Source organism: Vulpes vulpes, chromosome 3 (assembly GCF_048418805.1).
Source record: "Vulpes vulpes isolate BD-2025 chromosome 3, VulVul3, whole genome shotgun sequence".
Lineage (NCBI taxonomy): Eukaryota > Metazoa > Chordata > Mammalia > Carnivora > Canidae > Vulpes > Vulpes vulpes.
The window spans coordinates 22,653,175-22,673,819 of record NC_132782.1 but is presented as its reverse complement, the minus strand read 5'-3'; the positions used below and the strand labels follow the sequence as shown (position 1 = coordinate 22,673,819).

The following is a 20,645-nucleotide window of genomic DNA, read 5'->3' as shown; positions in this document are numbered from 1 at the left end:
CTCCCAAAGGAAAGGAGAATGAAGAAGGGGTAGAAAAAATTTGGGGGGCAGCCCAGGTGGCTCAGCGGTTTAGTGCCGCCTTCAGCCCAGGGTGTGAGTCCACATCCGGCTCCCTGTATGGAACCTGCTTCTTCCTCTACCTTGTGTCTCTGCCTCTCTTTCTGTGTGTGTGTGTGTGTGTGTGTGTGTGTGTGTGTGTGTCTCATGAATAAAGAAATAAAATCTTAAAAAAAAAAAAGAAAAAAATTTTTGAAGAAATAATGGTATAAATTTTTCAGACTTTCTTGAAAGCTGAAACCCCACAGATCCAAGAAGGTCAATGAACTCCAAGCATAAGAAACAAGAGGAAAACCACAACTGTTTCTTCCATGTAAGGACAGGAGATATCTACTGCCTGAAAGATGCCCTCATGAGACCTAATCATGCTGGCACCCTGATCTCAGACGTCCAGGCTCCAGAACTATAAGAAACAAATGTCTGTCATTGTAAGCTATCTAGTGTTTGGTACTTTATTAGAGCACCCCAAACAGAACAAAACAGGATCTACTTCTGCCTACAACGTGACTTGATTTTAGAGTTAGCATCATATCAGAAAAGGTACTGTAAGAACAGCCATGAACCCTAAACTAGTGGACAGATTTCTCAGGATGAGAAACAATACCACTGGTCCCATCAGCACTTTCTCCACATCTGTATTCATATTTGCAAACCAACCCAAACGTGTACCCTGTACCAGGTCTGGATGGGTGAGTAGCCAGACGAGTGATGGTAAGTGTAAGGCTGGCCCTGGCTTGGACACCTCCCCGAACCTCTCAGAACCTCAGGTTCACCTACAAAGTGAAAGAGGTAGACCAGAAGATTTCTAAGGTCCTTTCTGTGATTCAGATAACGCTGGAAAGGTGAATGTGCTAGTTAAGTCTTAGGTATTGAAACAACAAGAGAAAATAATGACAGACACTTTGGGCATTTGTTTGTCACAAAATATTCTCAAACTAATCCTCCCAAAACTGTGATTTTGAAGCGTGGCCATTTTTCCCCTCTCGAGTTGTCAATTCTGATTTTATGGAAATCAGCTGTCTACCACCCGCTGACTCTCAACACTGCCTACCAATATTTTCTTTAGGCACAGGACTAACCATGATTCTTAACTATCTTCAAATCAGAGAGATGGATTTAACTTTAATTCTCAATAAAATAATAGTATATGTACAGCATACAATTTTAGGAATGGTCCCCTAAAAGCTTTCCGGAATTCCTGAAGGAAATCCTTCCATTTTAAAAAGACAATCCTAAGGGAGCATGATAAACTGCATAAAATTATCAAGTAACTCCCCCTCCCTCAAAAACACCAGTAACACATCCTGGCACAAAGTACTTTTAGATGTAATATTATCCTCCAAGTTGCATTTTTAAACTAAAACTTGGGGACAGATGTGAACTAACTTGTCAAAGCCAACGTTCTAACACCACCATCAAAAAGAGATTACTAATTTCATCATACCAGAGGAGGAAAAAGGAAAAAAGTTTGTGGATAGTTTTTTAAAGTATCTCAAGAAACAGAACCTTATGTGCATTTAACTAATAAGTGACTGCTTTGCAAAGAAATGTCAAATGGACTGTTTTAAACCAAAAAGAAGCAATTTAGAAGGCTCTGGCATCTTCAACGTAAAGAAACGCAATAAATAAATAAATAAATAAATAAATAAATAAATAAATAAATATTTAAAAACGTAAAGAAACGCATGTTAACTTTTATTTATTTTATTGTTGGCTTTGAAAAATGTTATCTCTAAACCTGGTCATTTCATATTATGTGGCCTTCTTATGAAGAACAGGCATTTTACTCAAAGTGGCTTTTTTAATATATCTCTTACATAGAGAAGCAAATAGTTGTCAGTTAGATATCCTATAATGGACATTTGAAAACAGAAGTTCAGCCCTGCTTTATCAAACAGGTGTTTTCCTTTAAAGTTTAAAGGAAGGGATCCCTGGGTAGCTCAGTGGTTGAGTGTCTGCCTTCGGCTTGGGGCATGATCCCGGGTCCTGGGATCGAGTCCCACATCGGGCTCCCCGCAGGGAGCCTGCTTCTCCCTCTGCCTGTGTCTCTGTGTCTCTCATGAATAAATAAATAAAATATCTTAAAAAGTAAAAATAAAGTTTAAAGGAAAAACTGTACAAGCTTTTTCTTCAATACTCCCACAGAGTAGAGTGTAAATACAAACTAAATAAACCCATAATTAGCATTTCTAATAGCAAACAAAAATGTACAGTGTAATTGTATATGAATCAATTAACAGAAATTATATATTCAACATCACTTACTGAATGCCCACTATGTACAAGGCTATGTGATGTGGGAGTTAAAAAGATGAATAGACAGAGCTTTCTATTCCTATGAAAAGCCCTCTAATAGCATTAGTTTTGGGGATTTAAAATGTGAAAATAAAAAACAACCCTTAAATGGTTATCAGTCCCAGAGGCTCCCCATGACATCGGAGCATTCACTCAAAGGTAGCTAAAGATTGAAGACTCAATATCTCAGTGAGCCAGGAAACCACAGGACAGAGCCCCAAACCTAGGCAATAAACCAGGCTGTCTTTTTCTAAAAAGACCCAGAAAAGCACTTAGCAGCAAAATGCAAGCATCCATCCTTCGGAGCAAATCAACAGAAATACTAAATGTGTGCAAAGGGTAATGGTTGAGGTTTGGGGAAGAACAGCGGAAAGGAGGGAAAAGAATATTTCTTTTTATTTGCTTAAAGCAGAATTTCCAGAGTAAAGCCAAAAATTAAAATGCTGCCTTTCCCCACTGTCACAAAGAACCTCTCACTTGCTTTAAGGAAACTGGGTTTTTGTCTATGTTTGTTTTAACAACCAATTGGGATTAACATTGTTGGTCAAAAAAAATAATTTGGGTCATGTTTTACTATTTGTTGCACAACATTTCTACTTTAAAAAAGAGGGGCGGGGGGAATCCCTGGGTGGCTGAGGTTTCGCGCCTGCCTTTGGCCCAGGGCGTGCGATCTTGGAGTCCCGGGATCGAGTCCCACATCGGGCTCCCGGCATGAAGCCTGCTTCTCCCTCTGCCTGTGTCTCTGCCTCTCTCTCTCTCTATCATAAATAAATAAATAAATAAACAAATAAATAAATAAATAAATAAATAAATCTTAAAAGAGAGAGAGAGAGAGAACATTTCTATACTGAAAATAGCAAAGCCAGACTTAAGAATTCAAAGCATCCAGTGGGCACATGTTGACATCCAGTTTCTTCTAAGAAAATTTAAAAAAAAAATTATAAACTGTCATTAAGTAGTAGTTCCTTAACATGAATGTTGTAGTAAATGCCAAGTGAGTTACGTAAGGTTGAAATTTGAAGGAAAGAATTTGAGGGAAAATTCTAGTTGAGTAATTACCCATTAAATGAAAAAGTAGGAAGAGCCAATAAAATTCTCTAAGATCATTTTAGTTCTCATACGTCTTTGATGCTACCTACTACTTCCACCCTGAATACTACTGGTCACATCTGGTGAGTTTGTACTATGGACCAGAAAAGCACAGAGTGTGTGACACAATAACCTGAGGTTTAGGGCTGACATTACAGTGAAGAAAACCATCTGGGCAAGGTACTTAACCTCTTCATGTATCCGTTTTCTCATCTCTAAAATGGAGCTAATAATAGTACTAAGCAACAGCATTATCGTGAGGGTCGAAGGAGTTAAATCAAGAAAAGCACTTAAAACAATGGCTGGCACACAGTGAGCTGTACCTACCTCCACTATTATTACTGTGTCTCTATTTTCACAGCTAATAGGATAATTCTTCCTACTAAAGCCCTTTCATACATTCTTAGTTCAGAGGGAAAAAGTGGCTTTAAAAAACGTCTGAAGGATTAGGCTGTCAGAGGATACCTAAGAAAGGCCTGAAAGTGTTCATATCCTCTAATCCTCACTATGGCCATTTTAGGGAATTATCAGAGTTGTAAACAAAAATCTGTATACAAGGCCACTCATCAGGTGATTTATAATGCAGAAAAACTACCTCGCTGTCCAACTAGGATTAAGTAAAACATGGCTATGCGCATAAAATGGAACATTCTGCACCTACTAAAAATTGAGTTTAGCTACAGAAACAGTGAAAGGATCAGTGGTTGCTAGAGGATGATGTTGGGGGCAGGGAGGATGAATAGGTAAAACACAGACGATTTTTAGGGCAGTAAAACTGTTCTGTATGAGACTCTAATGGTAAATACACGGCCCTATATATTTGTCCAAATCCACAGAATGTACAACACCGAGTGAACCCCACCGTAAACTATGGACTTTGGGTGATGATGATGATGTGTCAAAGGTGATTCATCCATTTTAACATGTGCCATTCTGGTACAGGGTGTTGACAGTGGAGACTAGGCTTGTCTGAGGGAAGGAGCTATATGGGAAATCCCTATGCTTTCTGCTCAATTTTGCCGTGAACCCAAAACTACTCTAAAAATATTAAGTCTATTTTTAAAATTAAGTTTAGAAGAATAATCGATGACACAAGAAATAATCATGATTCACTGCTGAGAAAAAGAAAGCGATTGGTAAAGAACTGGAAAAACATATCCAAATGCTAAAATTCAGCTTCCGGAAACAATGTTAAAGGTGATTTAAAAATACGCTTTTCTGTGTTTGCAAAATTTTCTACAATGAACGTGTATCACTTTAAATACAACAAAAAGTTTTCGTACTTTCCTTTAAAATGTCACCTAGTTTTCAATTCAAAGTTATTGAAAAAAGACATGTTAAGTAGAAAAGGAACAACTACTGACATGAATCGACACTTCTAGCATCTCCACAAACCTGTAGGATCTCACCAATGACTTAAAATCCTCTCTTTGAGACATCCTGCATTCATTCACCCCACAAATATGAAGGGCCCATCATGAACTAGGTCCTGGGAATACAGCAGGAACTAAGCTGGACAATGAAAGTTAGGAGCCGAGAAACAACAAATAAACCCATAAGGAAGGTGTTCTGGGACTGGGATGCACAAGGGGTGGCGGCCACATTTCACATCACTTGGGAGTCCTGGGGGGCCTCTCTGATATTCGAGCTGACATGAAAGGTGAGGAGGAGCCCAGAGGGGAAAGGTGTCCTATAGAAAGAGAAAGAACAAGTGCCAAGACCTTGAAGTGGGAATAACCCAGGCTTACTGAAAGGAAAGCCGGGGTGCCTGGGTGGCTCAGGGGTTGAGCATGTGCCTTTGGTTCAGGGCATGATCCTGGGGTCCTGGGATCCAATCCCGCATGAGGCTCCCCACAAGGATTCTGCTTCTCCCTCTGCCTGTGTCTGGGCCTCTCTCCGTGTCTTGAATGAATGAATGAATGAATGAACAAACGACCAGCCAACAAGGCCAGGGCAGCTGGTCATCAGTAAAAGTTGGATCTAATTCCACCTCTAAAATACCTTAAAGTTACACAACAATTATCATCTAAAACTGGGTAGGAGCCCAGGCCTCAGGGCCAGACAGGCCAGGTTTGAATCCACCTCGGTCACTTACAAGGTAGCTTGTGAGCTGGTCACCTCCGCCTTGGCCCGCGGCTTCCTTATCCACAAAACAAAAGTAACAGTATCAACTACAAGAGCATTTGCAAGGCTTTAACCAAGAGGATAATCATCTCAAATGTTTCAGAGAATGCTTGGCAGATAAAAAAATGCTAAACAAATGGTAGCTAGTTTTAAAAGCGCCCTTCAGAGTATAAAAAAGCACACACAACTAGAAATTTTACTGTATTTGAATCACATCAATATGAATGAATAAATGATATTTGATCTGACCTGTGATTCTTTCAGTTATATGTCATATCTCAGAAATTCTGTATATGGCTATTTTGTCAAGAAAAGTCGATGTATCCCCAATCAAATTTCTCTGGCCCAAGGAGGATGAGGACGGAATGCTTTTCATGGTCTTTCTAAAATCTCATTGTCCTTGACTCTTCTGTTACATTTGTGATAGCCCATCTTTCTTCCCAAAAATTCTTTCCTCTTGACTCAGGGACATGATTCTCAATCTTTCGCCTACCGATCTATCGGTTCCTCCTCTACCCCCAATTTGTCCTTCTAGTCTTCCCACCCCCTAAAAATCTCATCAGTTTCTAGATTTTTATCCATGCCCCTCTTAACCACAAAACTTCCTCAGATACTTCACAGCCTCCACAGGTACTCACAGCACTAAATCACATTCTTGGTGTCACACTTACCTCATCACACTTGGTATTATACTAAATTATATCCCATCTCCCCTATTGGATGAGCAGGTTCTTGAGAGCAGGATTGACAGCTTAATCATCTTTCTTTCTTCCTGAAGACCTAACATAATCTCTTGACTATAGTCACTGCTATCAGTAACTAAGCAGGTCAGCACATAAAATACTTTTGACAGATTAAGTAACGTTAAAACAGAGCCTTACAAATACTGTTGACAATTTTCTTCTCTCTCTCAAATTAGCTTTTGATTGTAGCAAGACATGAAAGACATTATGACTGTATTTACATTTTACAAAGTAAGTTTCCAACTGAAAAATAATACAGTTAATTTTCAATTAACATGGTAAAAATAATAACAGATAGCACTTACATAGCACTTACTACGTGACCTGTTCTTAGAAATGTATATGCATTAACTCACTCTACCCTCCTAATAATTCTCTGTGTTAGGCACCATTTTTGTATTTCCCATTTTGGGAAACCAAAGCAAAGTAGAACTAACTTACTTATTCAGAGTCATGGAGCTGGACAAAACCAAGCCAGGATTTGAACCCAGGCAGCTGTGGCCCTCGTCTACGCTTACAACCCTAAGCATCACCTAAACAGCCATTCTGTATAAAAATCTAATTATACATAAGCATTTTTTAACTCATTCAGAACTTTTTACAGAAGCTTGTTATTTATAAGTAATATTTTTTTCTACAATATAAACAAGTATATCTGTATTAACCACATCAAAGTCCTGGCTAAAATATGCATATATAATAGACTAGTGCCAATATCATAGTGCCAGTTTTGCAATATTTTAAATTACCTCATCTTAATTTCTAAATGCTAAAAGATGTTAGCAGTCTAACATGGAATCTTCTCGACTAACTATCCTAGGAAATTTTTATTTCCATAGAGATTTTTCTGTACCCTGAATCAATTTTTAAATTCAAGAAAACTAAGAATTTTCATGAATATGTAATACAAATCACTATTGCTAATGGTACTTAGCATTAAGTATCAGAGAGGACAACTACAATAATGTTATAATCTTGTAAAATGACAATTTAACATATGATATTAGGTTTTTAAAGGCTATATTTAGCCATAATTAATTTATCTCTGGAAAATAATCTCTATTACAAAATCTGCTTAATTCTCAAATGTTGTTACACTTAAAGTTTTTAGGCTAATAAACCCAAAACCAGTGATGGAGAATAATTCTACTATTATAGTGCAAAGCAAACTTCTAAACAACAAAATTCTTAAAACGTGGTAAGCCCACTGCTTGTATGCCTGATTTCTCAGTCATTAATTTTTTGGGGGGGAGGGCGAAGGAGTGAGAGAATTCCAAGCAGGCTCCGCACTGGATGTGGATCTCACAATCCTGAGATCATGACCTGAGCCGAAATCAAGAGTTGGACACTTAGCCAACTGCGCCACCCAGGTGTCCCCTCAGCAGTTAGTTCTTAAGGAAAAACTGTTTCGGTCTTTGCCTCCCCAAAAGTAGAAACGAATTCAAGAGTGTTCAAAAGTAAAATCCTATTGACTTTAACCATAAGAGTAACCTGCCCAAAGCAGACACTCTTTTTGTCCTTTTTAAGAATGTAAAACCTTGAACTCCAACGGGCTCATCCCCCCGGTCCACGTGCTTGCTGTTCTCTCTGGAAAAGGAGATCTTTCTCAGGAAAGGATCTGCACCCACATCTTTTCACGACCTGCTCTTTCCTATCCTTGAGGTTCAGTTCAAATATCTTCACCTAGCAAAGCCTTTTGCCCAGCCAGTTCACGCAGACATGCCCATTGTCATAGATTGACCCGTAACCCCTCCAAAGGTATTCTGAGTTCCTAAACCCCCAAAAATCTCAGAATATGACCTTATTCACAGATAAGATCGTGGCAGTGTAGTTAAGATGAGGTCATGCTAGAAGAGGGTCAGCTCTTAATCCATCATCACCAGTGTCCTTTTACAAAGAGGACACAAGAACACAGAGACACAGGGAAGAAGGCCATGGGAAGAAGGTAAGCAAGACTAGTTATGCCACTGCAAGCCAAGGGATGCCGGGGGGCTACAGAAGGTAGAAGAGGCAAGGGGGCCCCACCCTGACTTTGGACTTCTAGTCTCCAGGACCAAGACAACAAATTTCTATTGTTTAAGTCACCCAGTTCCTAGTACTCTGCTCTAACAGTGCTAGGGAACATACACCCACCACTACCAACTGCGCTCTGCTCCATCAATCACTTTTATTGTCCTTCCAATTCTTAATAGTATCTAAAATAGCAATTAACTGTCTTTTACCTTTTATTGACTTTTATTGACTGTCTTCCTTTATTAGAATGTCAATTTCATGAGGACTTTTTGAGTCTGTGGCCTTTTCTGATGGCAAAGCAGAGCCTGGCACATAATAGGTGCTCAAGAAATAGATTTTGCAGGATGCCTGGGTGGCTCAGCAGTTGAGCCTCTATCTGCCTTTGGCTCGGGGCGTAATCCTGGGGTCCTGGGATCGAATCCCACATCGGGCTCCCTGCATGGAGCCTGCTTCTCCCTCTGTGTCTCTGCCTCTCTCTTTGTCTCTCATGGATAAATAAAATATTTTAAAAAATGGATCTTGTCAAATAAATTAATGATCCTGAGAAAGATGACAGGATTAAAGAATGTCAGAATGACCGTTCACTTCCAATGCTCTGAACCAGTGTAAACTGGCCCTATAAAAGGAGCTTCTGCTCTGCTGAGGACAAAATTCACACGGGGCAGCCAAAGAAAGAGCCTTAAATACGTAAGGAAAAGGAGGCCCTGAGTTGTAGGGGATAGTGACTGCTATGGGGTTGCAAGGAATGATGAGGTAACAGGGGGCTGAAGGAAGTGATGGGATAGGGAGACCTGGGTGTGCAAAGGGCAGGGGCCAGCTACTCTGTCCCAAAGGGTAACCAAAAACGGTTTCCCTCTTCTTTGGACTTTAGCCTGTCTGGGTAAAGGTGAGTCTTTATAGCAAGTACCACAGTCTTACATCAGATCGGAATGAGCCCCAAAGTTGCAAAGGGATGCTACTGATTACAACAACCAGTTGTTACAACCAGTTGGTTACAACTACTCAACAGTCTTCATCGGTAAAAGTGATTCTCAATAATTTTTAAATTGAAATATAATTGACATATAACATCTTATTCATGTCAGGTTCACATCATAGTGATCTGATATTTTTATACATTATGAAATGATCCCCACTCATTAGTTAACAACCTCTCGCCATACAAAGTTGTTACAATATTGGTAACCATATTCCCCATGCTGCACATTTCATCCCCCTGACTTAAATATTTTATAACTGAAAGTCTGTGCCTCTTAAAGAAATTTTAAAATGATCTTGGTTTGAATAGACAATATGTTCACAGGTTTAAAAATTCAGACGGTAGCAAGGGGGTATGCTAAATAAGTGTCCTAAGTGTCCTTCCCAGTCCCATGCCAACCATCTGGTTATCCTCCTCAGAGTCAATCACTATTACCAGTTTCTTGTGTCATCTTCCAGGGAGAGTCTTTACACTAACATGCATAAACACAGATTTATAAACTCATATTGAACACCTATGGCCACAGATCACTCTGTACCTTGATTTGTCCCCTATTATATCTCAGAGCATTTCGTATCAGCAAATATGGAATGATCTCACTCTTTTTAACTTCAGTAATTAATAAAAGTTTGTTATTTGTAGCTACCTAGTTTTGTTTCCACTCCTAATTATTTAACCAATCCCATACCGACAGGTATTAGCTTTCCCTAAGTCTTTTGCCGTGACAGACGATGCTGCCAATGGACATCTTTGCACAAGTTCCTTTTGTGATGTACAGGTAGGTCTACAGAAAAATTTCTTAGATTTCCAGCGGTGAGGAGGTAGGTGAACTTTTAACTTTGCTATCCGCAGATGCTGTACCATTTTGCACCTCTAACGATAACGCATTAACCTGTCAATTACCCCAAAGCCTTGCCACCATAAGGGATTAACAAACATCAAAATCTTTTTTAACTTATTGGGTTAGTTTAAAATTGCATTTCTCTTATGAGTTGAGCATAACTTCATATTTGTCTGTGCCGTCTGTAATTCCTTTTCCATGAACTGCTTGTTCATACCCTTGTCCCCTTTCCTATGAGATTAACAGTCATTTTTCTTTTTGATCTATAGGAGCTCTTTGGATATAGTAAGGAGTTAAACCTTCTTTGTGACCCGTTATAGTTTCTTTCCCATGTGGTAATGCTTCTCTTCTGCCCGTACAGATAATATTTTTCCTTAGACGGAGTTTAATTTATCAACATTTTATCTCACTCACTTTGTCTTCAAAATATTAAAAAGCCTTTTTCTTTTTTCTTTTTTTTTTTTTAAGTGTAGAGACAGATAGCTTCCCTAGTATCTGATCTCCATCAGATGGGATTGGATGAGGCTGGAAGGGACGCCTGGGTGGCTCAGGGGCTGAGCATCTGCCTTCAGTTCAGGGTGTGATCCCAGGGTCCTGAGATTGAGTCCCACATCAGGCTCCCTGCGAGGAGCCTGCTTCTCCCTCTGCCTGTGTCTCTGCCTCTCTCTGTGTGTCTCTCATGAATAAATAAATAAAATCTTAAAAAAAAAAAAAAAAAGAAGTGAGACTGGAAGACAAGCTGGGATAGAATATCCATCTACTTCCTTCCCTAACCTTCCTCTTCCATTACCCTGAGCTCTTACAGATTTTGCTCACTCCTCCTTTGCTTTTCTTCATGGAGTTTCACATGAACCCTACATTTGCTTGGCCTACCTTGGAGATCACACTCTTTTTATAGTTCTTGCTTCGATTTGAAGTTTATTGAGATCAAAAAGAATTTCATTAATGTCTTTTCATAATCAACATGCCATTCAAACTGTGCTACTTTTTCTATTCTAGGAAAATTATACAACAAAAACTGCTCAGATTGTTGCCTGATGGGGTGCGAATATGCAAAAGATTGTCTAGCTGCAACAGATAAACAGAAAGCAAAAATGTTATCTTAATTTAAAACAAAAATCAGACTTTATCTCTAGAAATGACATGGAACAATTTTTTTAAATTTTGATGTTCTCTTAGATACTTTTATTCTTTAAACTTTAGTAATTGATCATAAGTTTCCTACTTATAGCAACATCATATTATATATTTAAAATACCACAGTAACTTCCTCAAATGAGAATAAAACTTAGGCACTTGGTATAGGAAATGTGAAATAAAGCTATTGCTAAAAATTGAGGCCAGGTTTATTTTAGGTTTGACTTTTTAAAGAAAGATTCTAAAAATATACACTGCTGTTGTTCTCCCTTCTACTTCCACACTCTTTTCAAAAGGTGGATAGGTCTGTCTCAAGAGCTATGGTGAGAATTGCCTCAACATGATGCAAGATAAAAAAGTAGAAGTTAATGTTCTATTCCTGACTCAATTCCCTGTATGCTTTGATTTCCTCTTATATTAGCATATGGAAGGAGAATGTCAAAGGAAAAGGGATAGAAAAGTATCTAGCAAGGGATAATTTAATTTTTTTATATCCTTTTCTGCCTATGGAGTTAAAAGACAATGCTACGGGGAGCAAAACAGCAAATAGCAAAAAATTTTAAATAGTGATATTTGTAGTATTCATTCCTCTTATCATACCTTCAGAACAAGCATTTTCTCTGAAAACCCAAGAAAATAAAAAAATGTATATATATGATTTCACTTTCTACACTGGCCACTCAAGAGGGAGAATGATACAAAAGAAGGTTAAAATTCCACTGCAGAGCTTGCTATTGGTTCACTCTCTCATTCACTTACCCATAATTTAGGGAAGAGCACTATTTCCTGTTATTCCTAATAGAAGTAAATTATCTGGCCCATTATCTTCTAGCTATACTTGTTCATGGGGGCTTGCACCTCACTGGGCAAGTCTCCAGGCCTCAGGTTACATAGCTGGAAAATGGGAGAGGTTGGAATAGAATTTTTTTTTTTTTAAGATTTTATTTATTTATTCAGGAGACACAGAGGCTGGGGGGCGAGGAGGCAGAGCCGGATGCTGGGCTTGATCCCAGGACACCAGGGTCATGACCTGAGCAGAAGGCAGATGCTTAACCTACTGAGCCACCCAGGCGTCCCCGGATTAGAAGATTTTTAAAACCTCTTTCAGGTCTAACATCTTATGAATCTAACATAAAGGTCATCCAAGTACCAGCCATTAAGCAAAGATGAGTATTTTTACTGCCTGAGTATTTTTTTAGTCTATTTTATTTTTTTTTTAAGTTTTTTTTGTTTTTGTTTTTTTATTTATTTATGATAGAGAGAGAGAGAGGCAGAGACACAGGCAGAGGGAGAAGCAGGCTCCATGCACCGGGAGCCCGACGTGGGATTCGATCCTGGGTCTCCAGGATCGTGCCCTGGGCCAAAGGCAGGCGCCAAACCGCTGCGCCACCCAGGGATCCCTTTTTAGTCTATTTTAAAAACTGACTATAGGTTTTCTTGAGCTGAGAAAAACACAACCCATCATCTCTAAAGGAGAAGATAATTTTTGGTGTATTAATTATGAATTCTTTGTACTCAGTGTCAACACTGGAAAAACAGTCAAATGACCACCTATCTGCCAACGTCTATTTTGAATGTTACTTACTTGAACTTACTTGTACTTAAACTTGTTTACATATTTCTTTATTTAAACTTCTTTGAGGTTTATGGGTTAGGTCACACGTGTAACCCTCTCTCTCACTCAGTTATCCCTCAGATAGTACTGGAGAGTAAGCTACTTGGTTTGGCCTCCTTTCGAGCTCGGCTGTTTGACAGCTTACTACCGGTTTTGAGACACTTGCCTGGCTGGCTAGAATTCTCTCACACGGAGTAGATTTTACTTTCAAGTAAACTGCTAACCCAGTAGCAAAGTCACTGAAACTTTCTATTTCCTATTTATTGTAATCCTTATCATTTAAAGATATTCAACATTTATATTATGATTTATTTTAATATAAAAACTACACTGGGGCATCTGGGTGGCTCAGCGGTTGAGCATCTGCCTTTGGCTCAGGTCATGATCCTGGGGTCCTGGGATCGAGTCCCGCATCGGGCTCCCCTACAGGGAGCCTGCTTCTCCTTCGGCCTATGTCTCTGCCTCTCTCTCTGGGTCTCTTGTGAATAAATTAAAAAAAAAAAAAACCACTACACTAAGGGGCACCTGGCTGGCTCAGTCAGAAGAGCATGTGACTCTTCTTCATTCAGCCCATCTGAATGAAGGATCCTGAGTTCAAGCACCACACAGGGGTAGAGATTACCAAAAAAGATAAATAAATTTCCAAAACGAAAGAACTGATTTGAAAAACGATACTACTACACAAAGTAAGTGAACCCAAACTCAAAGGGCAGGGTTCATGTAACCCACCAGGAGCCTCCTCTTGAGACCATCATGATTCAATAGTCAAGTCCCTTAATACAGTTGGATCTTTTAGTAACTATTTATCTTTGTCTATTTTCCATTTTTCCCTTTAAAAATCAATTCAGTACTAAGACACATTCCATGCTCAAAAGTCTGACTTCACCCACCCAGCTCTCCCGTCCCTGACCTCTGTCTTTTTTGTTTGACAACATTTAAGTGTCTTCATGACAAAAGAACTTAACATGAGTTTAAAGCCTTCTGCTTTAAAAAGCCAAAAAAACAGGAGCGCATTTAAAGTAACTGTTCTTGCAGGGACCACATTTTTTCCCCATAGCACTCTCAATTCAAGGAGATTTTCTAAACATAAATCTGGAAAAAGTTTAAGGAACAAAAGAAAAAATAGATACTTCATGCAAATCCTAAAACCAAAGCCAGATCCACCCCACACATGCATACATATTCAATAGTGATTTGTTTTCGGTAGATTCTGTTTTGGGTAGACCCGAGGCCAGACGGGTTTATGATCCGGCACTTAATATGCGGTATCTGGCACATAGTAGGTGCTCAATAAAGATGGGCTGAATGAAGAAGAAAGGCATTTGCCGGCCCATGTCACCTTCACACAAAGCCCACAGACTCTGAGCATCTCTCTGTAAAAGTGATCAGCGGGGCTTGGTAATGGAATAGATGGGTGCGGAACTGCTGGCACAGTTCATGGAAACTCAGAACCACGCCAGAAGGGCAGGCTACCAATTCTACTGTGAGATGTACATCGTGTCAGTTATCCCTGAAATTAATTTTAGCTCATTGTTTTGACCAAGCTACTGAGTCCACTCTGGATTTCAAATCATTAAATATTTATATCTATTAAGGGGATGTAAGGAATGTGTAGCTGAAGCGAGGGATGTGACTAACCATCCCTGAACAACACAGGCTTATGGAGAGAGTCCTCTACTCTCTTAGGAACCTTTTGATAACTTGTGACTATAATGGTAAACAACAAACTTTTTCCTTCGGGAGGTCTGTTTTTCCTCTTTTTCTTTCTTTTTTTTTTTTTTTTTTTTTTTTAAGATATTGCCACATTTCCATTCAACTGCTGTTGGAAGTACCGGCAAGATGTCAAGATGTTCTCCAAATCACTATGCCAAGGAAAGGGAACTGAGGATTAGATGGTCTTGGAGACGACTATACAGGCCCTAATCATTCTATCAGCCAGTGCGAAATCAGTGAGAAAATAACATTAGAGGGGATGTGAAGATGTGAAGAAATAGAAGCAAAATCAGAAAAGGAATTTTATTCTTTTTTTTTTAGGATTTATTTATTTATTGATGAGAGACACAGAGACAGAGAGAGGGGCAGAGACACAGGCAGAGGGAGAAGCAGGCTCCCTGCAGGGAGCCCGATGGGGGACTCAATCCGGAGACTCCAGGATCACACCCTGGGCCAAAGGCAGGCGCCCGACTGCTGAGCCACCCAGGCGTCCCAGAAAAGGAATTTTAGAATATGATGAGAACATGCTAAAACACCTATCATAATATATACAAATTAAAATGCCAGCTAAAACAGTATTCAATCAAAACGACACTATACATTATTCCAGAACAGCCCTGGAAATAAAAAGCCTTATCCTGTCTCCACAAGAGAGCATAAGCAACTCTATATTATAATGAAGAGAACGTCAAGGGTTTATCTTTTCCAAGGGCGTATGCGTCAGAGAATATAAATGCATGTGCCTTTACTCTGCAACATTAGATGGGAAACAGTATGAGACCAAACATCAGCCCTAAAGGCTCTAGTCCCCAATCAAGTGGCTATTAATATCTTCATTTTAGATGTGCTATGGCTGAGACTCAGAGGGGCGTTTCGCCCCCAAATTACACACAACTAGGAAACGGTCAGGAAAGATTTGATTCGAACTCTTCCGACTGTGAGGCCGGCACACTCTCAATTCCACGACCCCTCCTTCCCGTCAAGGCAAAGCACCCTCGCCTCTTAACCCACTGATGGTTTACCTCCTTTGTACAAGGAAATAAAAAATTACACAAATGCATTTCATGTAGGCTTCCCTCTCAGATACTCTTCCACATGCACCGGACGCATCATTAGAAAATCACCTTCTTCGCTTAGAGTGTCCTAACTGCCCACCAGCTCCATGTTCACGTCCTCAAGCACGTGCTTGAAGACCTATGGCCCTGCTCCGACATGTCTCAATCACACCGAAAGCTCCTCACCGCGACTCCTCTATTTCTTTTAATTAAAGTGAAACATCTTTGACTCCTTCCTCCTCTTCCTCTTAAGCCTCGGATTCTTCTCCCAGTGTCTTTTAAAATCCATTCTTTCCTTTTAGTTCCCTCCAAATGGAGAATTCTCATCTCAGTCAGCAGCTTCCAAACCAGGGATCCCACCTTGAATCTCCCCCCCCCCACCACCACCACCAGTTCTCTAGATTTCTTTAATAAACTCTTGGAATGGTTCATTGTTGGAAAATGTCCCACGGCTTCTTCCACTTCCACTCACTTCCTCTTCTTCCACTTCCGCTCACTTCCTCTGTCCAAGATGGCTGAGGTTCCACTTCTCAGCAAGGCTGCTTCCTGCTCATCCTCCCTGGAAGCCGTGTACTCTACACATTACATGTCCACACAGGGGCTGCTTCCTCACCCCTCCACTGACATCTTGTGGGGTTTTGGTACAGGAGACTGCTCTGTCTTATGATGACTCTATATTGTCCTTATTTTCTTTTTCCTTAGAATTTTAAATTATTACTGATCCATGCATGACCCCCTTGCCTTCCTTTTTTTTTTAATAATATGATGATCACCTATGAACTTACTCTAGCTACTAGATCATTACCAATAACTCATATCCACCCACATGTCCTCCCCATGCCATCCCCTGGTCCTCTCAGAAGACAACTGCTGTCCTAGGTTTTAAGTTTATGATTTATGTTTTTAAAACTATTTATTTATTTATTCATGAGAAACACAGAGGGGGGGAGAGAGAGAGAGAGAGAGAGAGAGAGAGAGAGAGAAGCAGAGACACAGGCAGAGGGAGAAGCAGGCTCCATGCAGGGAGCCTGACGTGGGACTCGATCCCAGGTCTCCAGGATCACGCCCTGGACTGAAGGCGGCACTAAACCCCTGAGCCACCCGGGCTGCCCTAAGTTTATGATTTAAAAAAACAAAAACATGTATTTCAACACACACCCCTGTATAAATGCTTGTTTGTACCTGATCATTTGTGTTTGCTTATTTCCCTGGCTTGTGTAAATTAGTACAATTCTGGGAAATAATTTGGCAATATCTAGTAAGTCGAATGCTCACACATCTTATAAATCAAGCACTCTGTTCCTTGGTATTTCCCCAAGAGAAACACTTGCACATATGCCCCAGGAAACATGAATGACCAGAGCAGCACTCTTGGCAAATTTTTTTTTCAAGTGGGGGGAAAAAAAAGCCATTGGCAGAACTGGGAAACATATTGCTACAGACATCATGTACAGCAATGAAAGCCAGTGAACTACAGCTATATACAACACGGATGAATCATAGTGATGTAATGTTGGGTGGCAAACAAATTCCCAGAAGTCAATGGGTAGTAGACTTTCTTTGCGAGATTAAAAACAAACTTGAAAAAAAGTATTCTATTACTTAACCTTTGCAGTTAAAAAAAAAAAAATCTTCTTTGAGAACTCATGACTTCTCCCCCAAAATTAGACTATAAACTCTTGAAGGCAGAAACATCTTTTTATTCTTATTTATATGTCCCACAGTACCTAGACCAGCGTCTGGAACAGATGGATGCTCACAAGTATGATTACTGAATGCTACCTAACCAAGGCATTTTAATGAAACAGAAATCTCCCCAAACCAACGGTTTCATGAATAAAGGCACCTAAAACTTTTACCCACTTATGCACTACCCTAATTCTACGTCTGCAGTGGTACTAGAGATCTCCAACCACAAACCTTTCACCTCTGAAGGACTCTACCCTTCTTCTCCGAGTAAAGTTAACATAGGGGTAAAGCAATCTAGGGACAAGAAAACTTATGAGATCCTGTAAAAGTTCAGCAGAATCACAGCACGCCATACCAAGAGACAGCTGAAAAACCACCATAATTTGAGTTCCCAACAACAAAACCGAAAATATGAGCAAAAAAGGGATTTTTAGGTTTTGTAAAAGCAAAGATTTTAAATCAAAAATACCTTGTTTCTACACCGAAGGAAAAAAAAAAGATTTTCTTAGGAGGAAACACAAGAAATCCAGGGGTCCAAGAATAATAGGAATAATATTCTACCAATCAGGGCCTTCCTTATAACTCAATGAAGACTCTGCATATTCTCTATAGGTGATTATAGCAGAGTTGCACTGCAGCTTCCCTTCGACCTTGGGAACTCTGCTCACTGAGTTACTGTGAGGTCTTCTGTTTCATTTATTATTAGGCTTTGTATCTGCAATGCTGTAGCACTGGATGGGAATATCAACATTGTGAGCTTGCAGTACCTTAAACTGTAGAAATGCTTCCAAGAAAACAAACGGGGGTGGAGGAGGGAGGAAAAAAGCACAACCAAGAGGAAAACACAAAGTTAATGGTATTAAGGTGGGACATTTTTAAATTTTACCTTTGGCGACAGGCTACCTTCATGCATTAGCTCCGTGATATAGGACTATCCGCTAGCAGGCGATTTTTTTTTTTTTTTAATTTGACAGAAGATGTCAAAGAGAAACTATTATTTAGGAAAAAAAAAAAATCGCAAGTGCATACAACATACAATTCGCTAAAACTAGTTCGGTGATTTTGGAAAGGAGGAGGAAAAAAAGAAGACCAAAAACCCATGGGACTCTGCATGTCTGGGAGAAAGAAAGACGGTGGCAACCCAGGGGGTTCACTTAGTTTCGTGCCACTGGCTTCGTGTCCATTATGTAATGCTTTCTCCAGCTTTGGGTCTCTGTGCTTAAGCTGCCGCTCAGGCATGTCACAGGACTGCCACAAAGCAGGGTCTGGCCATAACTTTCAAAACCAGCTCCGAAGGTGCCGTGCAGATGTGTCCTGTCCACAAGGGTAGAGGCTGGAGAGGGAGAGGGGATGTGCCGGTGTCATGACTTCTGGCGCCCCCCCCCCCCCCCATCCCCAGGCTGCGAGCCGCGGGCCGCTCCGGCCGACGCAGGGCAGCTCTCTGGGCTGCGATGCCAGCGCCGTCCCGGCCCGACCCCCGGAGGCGGCCGCGGCGGGCGGGGTGCGGGGGTGCGGGGGTGCGGGGGTGCGGGGGTGCGGGCGGCGGCTGCAGGGGGGCGCGCGGCGGGCGGCGGGCGGCGGGCGCGCAGGGGCCCCCGAGGGCGGCCCGCAGAGCTCGCGCACCACCGGCCCCGCCGCTCAACTTCCCCGCCGCTGCCGGGGCTGCCGGGGCTGCCGGGGCTGCCGGGGCGCGGGGCGGCGGCGGCGGGCGCGGGCTCGGTCCTCCGCCGACAATTGCATCAGGGCCCCTCCCGGCCCCGGCCTCGATCCCCGGCCGCCGGCGGAGGGGAAGGGGGAAGGGAGGGCGGCCGCGGGGACCTTGGCCAGGCGCCCCCTCCCCGCCCGGCCGCGCCGCGCGCCGACCCGCATCGCCGCCCCCGCCCGCCCCGCGCCGGCCGCCGCGGAGCCCCCTCGGGCGCGGCGACGCCTCCCGGGCCCCGAGCCCCCGCCCCCCCGCGCCCCTCCGAGCCCTCGGCCCCCCGGACGCGCACAATGCCGCGGGCCCCCGGGCGCCGGGACACCTACCTGCGGGGCGGCGGCGGCGGGAGGCGGCCCCGGGCGGGAGGCGGCGGGAGGGCGGCGGGAGCCGAGGCGCGGGCGGGAGGGCGGCGGGAGCCGAGGCGCGGGCGCCGCCTGCGCCGAGCCGCGGACTCCGGCACCGACAGCGGCGGCGGCGCGGCGCCCCCAGTGGTCCACGGCGCCGCAGCCCCTCCTCCCCACGGGCGGGGCGCGCTGGCGGGGCGGTGCTCCCGGCGCCCGGCTCCCCGCCCCCGGCTCCCGCCCGCCGCCCGCCGCCCAGGCCCCGGCGCCTCCGCCGGCCCCGCGGCTTCCGCGGCGCACCCCACGCCGCAACCCCCTGCATCCCCCGCACCCGCCGCGCCCCCCGCACCCCCTGCATCCCCCCGCCGCACCTCCTGCATCCCCCGCACCCGCCGCGCCCCTGCAACCCCTGCATCCCCCCGCCGCACCCCTGCACCCTCCGCATCCCGCACCCCCCGCATTCCCTGCATCCTCGCACCCTCCGCACCCCCCCACCCCCCTTATACCCCTGCAACCCCCCGCAGCCCCCGCACCCCCCGCCGCACCCCTGCACCCTCCGCACCCCGCACCCCCTGCATCCCCCGCATCCCCGCACCCCCCTCCATACCCCCGGCACCCTCCGCACCCCCCGCCGCACCCCCCGCATCCTCCGCGCCCCCCCGCACCCCCGTACTCTCCGCGCCCTCCGCACCTGCTGCACCCCCCCGCACCCCCCGCACCCCTTGCACTCCCCCCACCCTCCGCACCCCCCGCACCCGCCGCGCAGGAGCATCGGGCTTCCACCGCGGGACGCCCCCCGGGGGAGGGGCCCCTGCGTCCAGCGATCGCCGCCGTGCAGACCCTGACCGGGCGTCACCAGGCCGCCCCCGCGGCTCTCAGGGGCTGGCCCCGGGGTGGGGGGGGGGCGGGGGCCTGGAGCGCAGCGGCTCGGAGCGCTGTGGGAGCTGAGCACCCGGGAATGGCAGCCCGGAGGCCTCCCCGGAGGCGCTGCCCAGCCCGTCCAGCCCCCCCGCCCTCCCGCCCGGGCCCTGACACCCCGCAGCCCAAACTTCCCAGGCCCACACACTTAGGTTCTGGGGGGCGGGGGGGTTGGATCCGTTGCTTAGAGCTCCACAAGCTTCCCACTCCCTTGAACTCTCCCACCTTTGGACGGTTCCCAGCCTATGCCCTAGGGTCCATTAATCTGGAGGCAAATTTGCTCCAAGGACGGGGTAATTTAAATATTTGCACAGACGTTTCTTCTGTGAATGGATGA

General features: G+C 43.7%; 1 protein-coding gene across 17 annotated transcripts in view; it reads right to left on the bottom strand.

Annotated features, from left to right (window-relative positions):
* Window positions 1-19,516, bottom strand: part of OSBPL6 (oxysterol binding protein like 6) — a 208,906-nt gene extending 189,390 nt beyond the window's left edge. For 16 of the 17 annotated variants that reach the window (XR_012000337.1, XM_072752043.1, XM_072752045.1 and 13 more), the window contains exon 1: window positions 19,376-19,505. The gene's annotated coding sequence lies outside the window, so the exon portion shown is untranslated. Of the gene's footprint in view, window positions 1-19,375 lie in introns of all 17 variants that reach the window. The other variant, XM_072752052.1, reaches the window with a different exon arrangement.
* Between the last annotated feature and the right edge of the window lie 1,129 nt (window positions 19,517-20,645).